General features: G+C 47.2%; 1 pseudogene; it reads right to left on the reverse strand.

The window, feature by feature from the left end:
* Positions 1 to 8644: 8644 nt before the first annotated feature.
* On the reverse strand, positions 8645 to 12201 carry LOC124652396 (annotated as a pseudogene).
* Positions 12202 to 13278: the final 1077 nt, after the last annotated feature.

The raw sequence follows: 13278 nt of genomic DNA on the forward strand, positions 1-13278 counted from the left end.
CGAGCCGACTGCACCTTTGACCTGAAAACTGACAAAGTCACTGCCGGCCAAAGCTTAACCTGCAGCGCTACCGGGAGACGGGGCTGGATGTCCTCGAGGAGGCCCTTGATTGCCTCGGGGTTCTCGACCAGGGTTTCGACCGACGAAGAGAGCAAAACTTTGAGGCGCTGGAGCGGACCGTCAACTGCGCTAGGTTCCAACTCTTCATCTGCTTTGGAACCTGCTTTGGAAACAGCTGGCTCGATGGAGTTGGGATCGAACGACAGCAAGCTTGAAGGGTCACACCCCTGACAGACGAACAAGAGCAGCATGAGCATGCGACAGAGGAAAAGAGTGGGCCCGGGAGAATGAATCTTACCTCCCCCAAGAAAGGAATGGAAGCCGAGGTTGTGACAATCGGCTTTGCGGTAGTTTCGGCCAGGTTAGCCACTCGGTCGGTCACGCTTGGAGAGTTGGGTAGGCCAAGGGTAGCCGATGGCATCGGCAACTCTTCAACATCCCCGCTAGAGGTCCCAATAGTCTGCAAGGGAAATGTTGAGGCAATCCGATTAGTAGCAAGACATTGTGAAACACGAGCTGTTGAGGGAATTACATTTGAAACTTCCTGGCTCGGCGAGGAGACTTGAGGGCCTGTGCGAGCCCGTGTGACGCATCTACGCTTCAGGCATGACCCCGTTTGGACGGAGCCTGAAGAACAACAGGTTCGGGAGTCGACCTCTTCCTAGAAGCCGATGTTGGCGAGTCCGTCTGGCTCTGTGTGGTGGATCTTTCTGTGTCGTCTGAGGAGGAGTCCCTTGGACTGGACTGTGCTCCCTCACTGGAGTTCCCGTCAGTGGAAGCCTGAAAGGAAGGAGGTACAACCATGTTGCAAAGGTTGGAAAGGCAAACGGGGCCGGACGAAACACGGGTCAACTTACGTGCAGGCTTTCCTGGGCGGGAGCTTTGCGTTTTAGGGTCTTCCTGGCAGCCACCTTTCTCACTGCCGTCCTCGCCTGCGTCGAGGCTCGGGGGGCAACTGACCCTGAAGATGCTTTACTCTTGGGAGCCGATTTCGGTGAAATCGGCTGACTCTGCATTATGATTTTCTTCAGAGGTGGCGAGTTCCGGCGAAGAGAACCACTGGGGCCGGAGGAAGGAATACGAAGGGAGAGCCATCGGCTTGCGTGGGAGTTGGGCCGTCTTGTTGCTGTCAGGAAATGGGGTCAGGTCGCAAACGATCATCATAAGCGGCTGCAAGAAATATTTCGAGTGCTGGTACCTGGTCTGCGGGGATGTCATACTCGGCATCAAGTTGTCTCAACAGCGGTCCTAAGGCCCTTCTGAAGACATGGGTCTTCCACATGGACCACCAAGTCTCGAAACCATCGGTAGTGAAGGAGAAACGGAGGTCGTGGGGAATAGGAATGGCCAAAGCATCAAAGAAGGTATAACACCTTTGGCCCGTAAGGATGTCGAGCGGTTCAGCTCCGCTGGCCGTCGAGTGGTGCAAGAAGAAGTGTGGAGGCACCTGCCCAAGACCGAGCTGTCGGGCTGCTACTACCGGTTGATAACACTCATAGCCAGGTTTGATGATCCGGTTTGAGGTACTCATGCCGACAGGGAGGAAGCAAGGACGAATCATGATGGAGTACAGATGCTGGGTGCTGGCATCATCGGCAAAATTATCCAATCGGAAGGAGACTGGATTTTCAAAATTCGCCGATTCAGTATAAGGAAAGAACAGGGGGTTGTCTAAACCTTGAAAGAAGATCTTGAACCACCTTGCTGCTTCTTTGGGGATCAGCCTGCTGCCTGGGAGACCATACAAAGCCTGGCCATAGCTGGTACATCGGATATCCTTTCCGGTGGCATCCGGAAAGGTGCAGGAGGTCAAAGGTGGGAAGTCGGGGATCTGGGTCTGAAAGTATAGCTGCGCCCATAGCTGGATAAACCACCAGGGACCGCCATTTTTAACTGTCTTTTGAGAGAACAATTTGACAGACATCAGTTGAAGAGATCGATAGACCTCTCCAAGAAACAGTTTGCCTAGGCCGAGTTGGGTGCCTTTAGCCAGTTCAAAGGCCAGAGAAAGATAATTCTTGGTAGGGGCGAGGGATGGGCCACAGAAGATAAAATGCTCTAACCAGAAGTTCGGGAAGGCCGTATGTTCTCTCTCTCGTCACGGGACCTTTGGTCTTCATATAACGTTTGAGGTAGGCTCCCGACTCGGTGCACTCTTTTTTAGAAGAGAGGGTGAAAGGAACTCTCGGCAGTTTGAATGCAGAAGGGCTTGGGGACGCGACGTCTAGGCCTATGATCATGGCTACATCCAGCAGGGTTGGTGTCATAGGGCCATGGCCGAACACAAAGCAGTTCAGGGCGTCAGGCCAGAAATAGCCGATGGTTTTCAGAATATTTTCATTTTTCTCAAGAGGAGATAATGATAATGACAGGGCATCGGCTATTCCTATGGTTTCCCAGGTTGCATAATGGGTTCTGGATACTCTATTATACCATACCACCCAACCCTCAGGAGGATTAGGCCAGGCTCGCAGACAGTCGGCCAATGAAGTCAGATCTAAGTTCTGGTTTACAAAGGGGATTATGTTAGCTTCGCAGGAAATTAAGTGAGCAGGACTCTCGGAAGAACGAGGACCGAGGCACATAGAATTTGCGAGAGAAGGGTGTGGTAGCAAGATGTCTGAGACCTAAAATTGATAGCGGAATAGAGCATTAATTCAGGTGTTTGCTGTTCGCTCTTAACATTGGTGCGCATGACAAGAGGGCTGTCGAGGGTTACCTTCAGGCCAGAGACCATGGCGTCAGCGTTGGATGACTCCGCCATTGGGTGCGCTGAGGAATTGGGACGGTGCAGCTGAGATCTGAGATTCGTGGAACTGCCGGGGCGGCGATTTGGGGATCTAGGTTTCTCAGATGAGGGGTGCAGGTTACCGTTTGGGAGGGCGGCTAGGTTGACCCTGCTCCCGTTATATTTTGGAGGCTGATGTGGTACCACCGGCTCTTTCAGGGAGTGCTTGACTCTAGCTATCGGCAAAGTTAAGTATAGACATTCCTTCAGTTTAAGATGAATGCTTTAGGGCAGTGATAAAGTCAAGGGGGCAAGGCGCTACGACATGACCCGACGAAAGAAAGGCGTAATGATTTTGGAAATGTCATTTCCAAAACCAGGGGGGCATGTGTTATCACCGGAATTTGACCAGATCAGAGGTGGGCCGCGATCAAGATGGACGTGAAGAATCTATATAGAAGAAATATGTGAATCTGCCTTTTATACCAAGTTGGGCTAAACTGCCCGTGTATCTGTAACATATTAGATCGCACTTTAGTTTAGAAGATAGAGTTTTACCCGTGCACGGTTTAGTGCACGCCCACATTAGAAAGTCCCCTGGACTATAAATATGTACCTAGGGTTTATGGAATAAACAACAACCAACGTTCACCCCAAACAAATCTCGGCGCATCGCCAACTCCTTCGTCTCGAGGGTTTCTACCGGTAAGCACCATGCTTCCTAGATCGCATATTGCGATCTAGGCAGCATAATGCCTATCCCCGTTGTTCATGCGTTGCTCGTGCTGAAGCCTTTTTGATGGCGAGCAACGTAGTTATCTTAGGCATGTTAGGGTTAGCATTGTTCTTCGTATAATATGCTATCGTAGTGCGACCCTTGCATGTCTAGCCGCCCTTACGCCTATCTTAGGTGTAGGGGCGGCACCCGCTTGATCATGGTTTAGTAGATTCGATCTGTTACGGTTGCTCCTTGATTCTTCAAGGATTAGTTTAACATCCGCAATAGTTAGGCCTTACAAAGGGTTGGAGGATCCAGCGGCGTGTAGGGTGTAGTTTGCTAGCCCTAGACAGGATGTTCCGAGGATCAACCTCGTGTTGGTTTTTAGGCCCCGTCTAGGATCGGCTTACGATCACCGTACGCGAGCGCGAGGCCCAATCGTGAGTAGGATGATCCGATTATGCGGTGAAAACCCCAAATCATCGTAGATCTTATTAGCTTTATCTTGATCAAGCAGGACCACCATATATTCGGACACCTTGTCTGAATCATGGGTGAATCGGCTCTTTGAGCCGATTCACAGGATAACCTGAGAGCCGATCGAGGCTCGTATTTAACGTTTACGTGTGTGCCCTGCAGGAAACTGAGCGAGGCATCATCCACACCTTCCTGACCAGGTATAGGTCAGGTGGCACGCCCTTGCGATAGCATCGGGCGCGTGACCAGAAGGCTTTGCGGGCCGTCGCTCAGAGGGACTGGGGCCAGCCGCAGCCCTTAGTTTTTCCCGGCTCTCCTGTGTTGCCAGTCGTTGCTCGACGGTGGGTTTCTGACGCCAACAGATACAAAGAATAGTTTCTTCCTCACTTCATCCATAGCAATACCTGCACACTTGAATAAACCGCATAATTCATGTAAGAACAGTAAATGATCTCCAGGGTGGACAGTTCCATCCCCTGTATAACGGTTACCCACTACACGTTCAATAATTTTCATAGGTATTTTGTATGGTATTTCTTCCTTACCAGCGCCTCATCCACTACCTTTGCGGTAGTAGTAGATTTCCCAAATAAACACTCAAGAGAAGATCTCTCCATAATGAATTATAGCGACGAGGCGAAATAAAATCAGCACAAACAGTAGAAATTCCCCTTACCAATTCCACTTACCAATAGCGCTTCACTCCCCGGCAACGGCGCCAGAAAATAGTCTTGATGACCCACAAGTATAGGGGGTGTATCGCAGTATCTTCGATAAGTAAGAATGTTGATCCCAACGAGGAGCAGAAGGTGTTGACAAGCAGTTTCGATGAAGGATTCACTGTAAATGCTCACAGACAAGTATTCAGGGGGTTTTGATGTAACAGATGAATAAAGTACGAGTAAGTAAAGTGCGAGAGTAATAATTGCAGTGAGTGGCCCAATCCTTTTTAGCACAAAGGACAAGCCGGTTTGTTTACTTATATTAACCAAGCGTTCTCGAGGACACACGGGATTTTAGTCTAGTGCTTTCGCTACATACGGCTAATTAATCTTCATTGTTTTGATAAGTGTTGTGTGGGTGAACCTATGCTAATGTACCGCCCTTCCTAGGACTAATACATACTTGTGATTATACCCCTTGCAAGCATCCGCAACTACAAGAAAGTAATTAAGATAAATCTAACCACAACCTTAAACTGCGAGATCCTGCGATCCCTCCCGCATCGATATACCAACAGGGGCTCGGGTTTCGTCACTCCGGCAACCCCGCAATTGGCAAACAAGTACAAGATGCATTCCCTAGGCCCATAAAGGTGAAGTGTCGTGTAGTCGACGTTCACATGACACCACTAGAAGAATAACACCACAACTTAAATATCATAACATTGAATATTACTCAACCATACTTCACTACTAACATTTAGACTTCACCCATGTCCTTAAGAACTAAACGAACTACTCACGAGACATCATATGGAACATGATCAGAGGTGATATGATAATGAATAACAATCTGAACATAAACCTTGGTTCAACGGTTTCACTCAATAGCATCAATAACAAGTAGAAATCAACACCGGGAGAGTTTCCCCTATCAAACAATCAAGATCAAACCCAAATTGCTACGGCGGTGATGAGGTGCAGCGGTGGAGACGGCGGTGATGATGATGAAGATGATGGTGATGATGATGGAGATGATGTCCAGCTCGATGACGGTGACGATGGCGTCGATTTCCCCCTCCGGGAGGGAATTTCCCCGGCGGATTCCTGCCCGCCAGAGAGCTCTTTTCTCTCTGGTGTTCTCCGCCCCGCAGAGGAGGCTGTGGGTCTGTTCGACGTACCCCTTTTGCTTAGGTTTTCGGGACGAAGGCATACGCGAAGAAAAGGAGGCGAGAGGGGCTGTGGGCCCCCCTCCTCACAGGGCGGCGCGGCCAGGCCTTGGGCCGCGCCGGCCTATGGGGTGGTCCCACCTCGGGTCCCCTCTTCTCCCCCTTCTGGCTCCCTTCGTCATCTGGAAAAATAGGAATTTTCGTATAATTTCCTTCAACTGTTGATCTTCCAAAATATTGCATTCTGACGGTGCTTTTTCAAGCAGAATCCTGGCTCCAGTGCGCGATCCCCAAATTATCATGAAACATGCAAAATAGATGAAATAACATAAGTATCATCTCCAAATATGAAATATATCAATGAATAACAGCAAATTATGATATAAAATAGTGATGCAAGTTGGACGTATCACTTTTCCAGGTGCAGCTGAATTGACAACTCAGTTGTTAAGGCTTATAAGTATTCTTTACCTCCCCTTGTGTCGAATCAATAAATTTGGGTTTTACTTCCCTCGAAGACTGCCGCGATCCCCTATACTTGTGGGTTATCAAGGTAGTGGTTCGGTAGGGATGTCCTCATCACCTCCCCCCTTCAAAAGGCGTCGACCTCGACGCTCCAAGGTCTTCTCCGTCATATGGTATCAAATCAGCCACATTGAAAGAATTGCTGACACCAAACTCATCAGTTGGAAGATCTATAGAGTATGCATTATCATTGATCTTGGCAAGCACTTTGTAAGGACCAACACCACGAGGAAGCAACTTGGACTTCAGTAACTTTGGGAACCTGTCCTTGTGAAATTGAACCCAGACCATATCCGCTTCTTGTTCACCCTTTCAGCATTGTTCTTGCCTTTCTTCTCTATCAACTCTTTAGTCTTCACATGTATCTTCCGTACAAAATCTGCCCTCTTTGATGCCTCCATATTGACTCTCTCATATATGGGTATAGGCAACAAGTCAAGTGGGGTAATGGGTTTGAAATCATACACCACCTCAAAGACACAGCTCTGTGGTAGAATGTACCGCCCTGTTGTAAGCAAACTCCACATGCGGCAAATAATCTTCCCACTCCTTCAAGTTCTTCTTAATCATGGATCTCAACAGTTGCGATAATGTTCTATTCACCACCTCAGTTTGACCATCATTTTGGGGATGACAAGTAGTGCCGAAAAGTAGCTTCGTCCCCAGTCCCCAAAGTGTCTTCCAGAAGTATCTCATAAACTTCACGTAACGATCAGAAACAATAGTCTTTGAGACTCCATGTAGACGTACAATCTCCCTGAAAAACAGGCTAGCAATATACGATGCATCGTCGCTCTTGCGGCAGGCAATAAAGTGTGACATTTTAGAGAATCTATCCACTACCACAAATATAGAATCATGGCCTCTCTTAGTACGCGACAAATCCAACACAAAATCCATACTTATATCTTCTCATGGTGTAGTAGGTGCCGGTAAAGGAGTATACAAACCGCGAGGCTTCAGCTTGGACTTGGACTTGTTGCAAGTAATATCTCTTCACATACCTGTCCACATCCCGTCTCATCTTTGGCCAATAAAAATGATCAGCGAGCATGAGTAGCGTCTTCTCACGCCCAAAGTGACCCATCAAACCTCCAGCATGTGATTCCTAAAATAAGAGCAAACGCACAGACGATTCTGAAACACATAGTTTGTTAGCTCTAAACAAGAACTCATCATGTATGTGATATTTTTTCCATGCTTTATCAATAGCACACAAGCGATATGGTTGAGCAAAATCATGATCAGTAGCATACAAATCACATAGTATCTCTAATCGAGGAATTCTAACATCAAGTTGAGTTAATAACATATTCTTTCTAGATAGAGCATCAGCAACAATATTATGTTTTCCCTTCTTATGGTTAATAATGTATGGAAAAGACTCAATGAACTCAACCCACTTAGCAAGACACCTATGCAAGTTAGATTGAGCTTTCAGATATTTCAAAGCTTCATGATCAGAATGTATGATAAATTCTTTTGGCCACAAATAATGTTGCCAAACCTCAAGAACTCTAATTAAAGCATACAATTCTTTATCATAGATAGGATAGTTGAACTTAGCACCAGAAAGTTTCTTAGAAAAATACGCAATTGGGCGACCCTATTGCATCAACACACCACCAATTCCAATACCACTAGCATCACATTCAATCTCAAATTGCTTATTGAAATCAAGAAGTGCAAGCAACGGTGCAAAAGTTAACATACGTTTCAGTTCATCAAAAGCATGATCTTGGGCTGCGCCCCACTCAAAAACAACACCATTTTTAGTCAATTCATTCAAAGGTGCAGCAATAGTACTAAAATTAGGCACAAATCTTCTATAAAACCCGGTCAGCAAGACCATGAAAACTTCTTACTTGACTCACATTCATGGGAGTAGGCCAATTTTGAATTGCTTCAATCTTAGATGAATCTACCTCTACTCCATGCTTAGAGACAACATAACCCAGAAATATGACCTTATCTTTGCAAAATGTGCACTTCTCAAGATTACCATAAAGTTGGTTATTACGCAACACTTGCAAAACATGTCAAGAGAGGGGATTTGGTGACTAGGTGTATACGTGAGCACGCGGTCATCACCGTTGGATCTGATCCACCACCGTTGGATTCAGCCTATCAAGAAACGGCGACTAACAGTTCTGTGAAAAGTGCTATAGGACTAGTCAACCTTGGCCACCACGCCCATCAGCCTGTTTGCATGCATCTGACCGATGGAAAAAGGACACACCAGATTCTCCCTTCGCTATTAAAATACTGAGTTGTCCGTCTTTGACCTACAGAGCCGAGGAGTTCATTTCCTATACCATAATACCCAGGTTATCAGATTAATTCACTAGTAGTGTCCAGATCAAATAGTCATGATTAACAGATTATCTATTTAACAATTAACAACATATCCAGAGCACCACCACCTGTATGCTTCGGGGCACTTCGTCTTGAAGAACATCGAGTAGTAGGTTGGCGGGCAGTTGACCGCGAACTGGCCCCTGCATCAGTAGGTGTCACCGCCCAGCTTGCCGCAGGAGCTGGCGCTCTGGCAGGAACTCCTTCGTGATGTCCACGGCGCAGCTGGTGGAACGGCACGGAGCGTCGTCTAGGGGGTGGAACCTCATCGGCACGTTGAACCCATCGACGAGGGACATGTCGAAGAAGTCCGGGGCCCCGCCCTTCCCCAGCGTGTACTCTGCAATTGTTGTCGGCTTCTCGCCGTAGACGACGCAGGCCAGCTTGCCGGCGCAGTCGCCGGGGATGCAGCGGCCAACGCCGCTGCCGTTGAAGGTGCACCCCGTGCGCGGCCACACCCTGGCGGCCGCGGTGCCGGCCGGCATGGTGAGAGGCCACGTCTGGCCCGGGTCGAGCCGCACGCCGCCGCCCGGAAGATGGTGACTGCGTCGGTGGCAGTAGTAGCTACCAGGAGAAGAAGAGCGATCTGTTGGAGGCGGTGGAGATGCTGGCCGCGCTCCTACTCAGCCCCGATGTGAGCGCGTGGAGGAGGTTGGGCACCGGCGGTGCAGCGCTGAAGAGGGTAGCCGACGCAGAGGAAGGCGGGCGTCGTCTTCATCACGGGAGGAATCCTGTTCCTGGGCCACCGCCGCCGTGGACGGCCTCCTCCGCCACGGCCCACGGGTACACTGTTCGCCTCGCAGTCGAGACACGGTCGCTGGTGGCAGCCAACCTACTCCATGCTCTTCGGCAACAGCCTTCTCCACGCAAGCCTCTCCAGCGCGGCGCTCGTCGACATCCCCGCCGGCGGCGCTGCTTTTTGTGGATATCTTCACGCGAGACGGTGCGAGAGAGAGCGGCGATTGTGTGGCCGGGAGGTGTCGTTGGGGGATAAGGTTGGCCGGTGATTTTTTTTTGAGGGAGGGCGGGCGGTGGTTGGCTGGTTGCTAGTGCAGTAGATTTTCCCAACAATTTTTTAGTAGTACATCAGCTCACGGGGAAATGGACGCCGTTAGACACATGTCACTTCCTGGGTGCGTGCTCACGTATACACAAGGTCACCAGGCTTCTTTTGAAAATGTCAAATATGTATAGTATGATCAGATTCAATGGGGCTGTAAATTAATATGTCATCAAAGTACACAATGCCAAACTTGCCAATAAAATCACGCAAAACATGGTTCATTAGTCTCATGAAAGTGCTAGGTGCATTAATTAAACCAAAAGGCATTACTAACCACTCATATAAAGTAAATTTTGTTTTAAAGACTGTTTTCCATTCATCCCCCTCTTTCATCCTAATCTGATGATAACCATTACGCAAATCAATCTTAGAGAAAACAACAGCACCACTCAATTCATCTAGCATATCCTCTGAACAGGGAATAGGATGACGATATCGAATAGTAATGTTGTTTATCGCTCTACAATCTACACACATGCGCCATGTATCATCTTTCTTAGGAACTAGAATAACAGGAACAACACAAGGACTTAGGCTTATGCGAATATAACCTTTGTCGAGCAGCGCTTGCACTTGCTTCTGTATCTCCTTCGTCTCTTCGGGGTTCGTCCTGTATGGCGCACTATTGGGCAGCGAGGCGCCGGGGATCAAGTCAATTTGATACTCAATACCACACAATGGTGGCACTGCGGGGACCTCCTCCGAAAACACATCGCTGAATTCCTGCAAAACATGAGAAACACAAAGAGAAATAGGGGCCATGTCGTTAGAAACCAAAACCTCACCCTTGTACATGATCACAAGAGGAATGGATGTAGGATCCTCACTAAATTCTCTCATATCCTCTCTGGTGGCTAATAACACTAAGGAATTCACTCTCTCACTTTTTGTTATATCACTCACGGTATTACAATTCTCTCGCATATCTATGAATGTATCCTCCAAGTTTACTTCAACTTTCTGACGAGATTCATTGACAATTTTTTGTGGTGACATAGGCCGCAAGTTAATTTTCTTGCCCTTGAACTCCAAGTGATATGTATAAGCGAGGCCATTGTGTTGCACAGAACGGCCATAGAGCCATGGCCGACCCAATAGTAGGTGACACACCGTCATAGGAACCACATCAAAATCAATGGAATCCTTATACGGTCCAATCTCAAACTCAACACGCACCATGTGGTTTACCTTCATTTCACCATTGTCACTCAACCATTGAATATAATTTGGATGCGGGTGCGGTAGATAATTCAACTTCAGCTTGGCACATAACTCCGTGCTTGCTAAATTGCGACAACTCCCGACATCAATATTGACCTTGCAAGCTTTATCAGGACCAACTAGTGCCTTTGTTTGAAACAAATTGCAGTGTTGAGTAGATGCACTTGGCTGCACGTTAAGAGCATGCTGTGCCACAACAATAGTGCGAGTTTCAGATGGATAAGCATCTACACCATCACTATCATAGTCATCATCTTTTGGAGCATCCGGATCAGCATCATCTCCAGTCTCATACTCATTGTCCTCATTAATAATCATGACCTTGCGGTTAGGAAAATCTCTCTTGAAGAGACCCTTGCCACCACATGTATGACAAGCCATATCACGGTTGCGCGCCGTAGACATGCTAGAACCACTTCCACTTGCAGCAGGTTCGGATTTCTTTGTGTTTGACACATTGGAGACCGGCTTGCTTGACGAAGTAGGAAACGGTGCGGGACGCGATGATGGCACCGACACCGTAGATGGGGGCGCCCTAGGCGTGTAACACCCAACTCCTATAGCACGTCCTTTGATTTGCGCTTCCGCCAACTGTGCTTCAGCTTCTCTTGCATGATGTAGTAGCTCATTCATATTAGTGTAACGGTGATGACAAACAATGACCTTGATATTATACTTCAAACCATGAAGAAAGCGCTGCAATGTCATATCAAGTGACTCACGGACACGGCCACGCTGCATAAGCATCTCCATCTCCATGAAATAAGCATCAACCGTCATAACACCTTGTCTCAAGAGGGTCAACTTATCATATATAGATCGCAAATAATTAGCGGGAACGAAACGAGCTTGCATAATTGCCTTCACCTCGCGCCAAGTAAGAACTGGCACTTCTCCATCTTCTTGACAAGCACGTGTAATTCCATCCCACCAACGCAATGCATAGCCATCAAATTCTAAGGAATCAAGCTTAATCTTCCTATCTTCATTATAGTCATGTAGGCGCCACAACTTCTCAATCTTCATCTCCCAAGTGAGGTATTCTTCAACATCAGGACCTCCTTCAAATTTTGGTATTGAGAACTTTGGCTTACCAAAACCATCGTCTTGCGGTTGTGGAGGGACACGGAGAACTCCGAGTTCAGCAAAGCCACGACCACGGTTACCACGTCCAACACCACGACCAGCACCACATGCTGCATCTTCAAGATCAGCATCTTCATCTTCATATTGTTGTTGTTGTTGGGTCAGGTTCTCAACAGCTAGAGTCAACGCTTGAATATTGCGCTGAATATTTGTCATTTGTTCTTGCATTGTATTGACAGTATCACTAGTGGTATCAAGCTTCTTGGTGACCTTCTGAATTTTACCAGTAAGTCCTTCGTCCTTTTCGCGGAATTCACGTCGCATCTCATTACGAAGAGGTTCATACTCCCTCCAAGTCATAACATCAGAACCATCCTTCTATTTCTGGTTAACAATTTTAGCATCACTAGAAGACATGGTTAGTAGGTTAGTGCACTAAAACTAAAATCTGTGGTGGTACGCTCACAACTCACTCAAAACTGATAAGAAAAGGTAAGTCTTACCGCTCCAAAGTGAATTAGTATTGCTTACCACTTGGATTAACGAACTAGTGCACAGATGTAGCGAAGCGAATATCAAGGGTAGAAGAACAATCACACGTCAAAGCAGGATATATGTGGGGTTGTAGGTAGGATACCTATGTGCACCAATAACAAACTCTAGCGCTGACCGTAGAACAACCAATGATACTCACACAAGGCGATAAATGTGGCAATGCAACTATATGGATGAAAAGATTGCAATGCACACGAGAGACACTAGCAAAGCTCAACGAAACAGGCACAAGATTGCTCAACTACAGGTGCAGAAAAGTAAACTTGACCTTCACTTAATCTCTTACTAGCACTTCACTTTTTCTTTTTATCAAACGCATCACTTATAGCTCTTTTTGCTTCTTTCCTATTTTTATTTTTTTGATTTTATGACTCTAGTCTTTGTAACACGGCCAACAGAAATTGCAAAACACCAAAACCCTAACGAGCAACCCGTCGAGCGGTAAAACTAGTCTCTTGTGGGAAAGTTCCTAGTCACATATATCGAAAGGCTGTGTCTATGGTTAGGAACAAGCAAACTGTACGCTATGTGGACTCGGAGCGACAAAAACTGAAAACTAGATGATAGTCGAAACACAAACCCTAACAATCTACTAGATGGAAGAAAAAGATACGCAAAAACAACTACGAAAAGCAACTAAAACTCGAAATTGATGCAAT

The sequence above is a fragment of the Lolium rigidum genome, chromosome 1, assembly GCF_022539505.1.
Source record: "Lolium rigidum isolate FL_2022 chromosome 1, APGP_CSIRO_Lrig_0.1, whole genome shotgun sequence".
Classification (NCBI taxonomy): Eukaryota; Viridiplantae; Streptophyta; class Magnoliopsida; order Poales; family Poaceae; genus Lolium; species Lolium rigidum.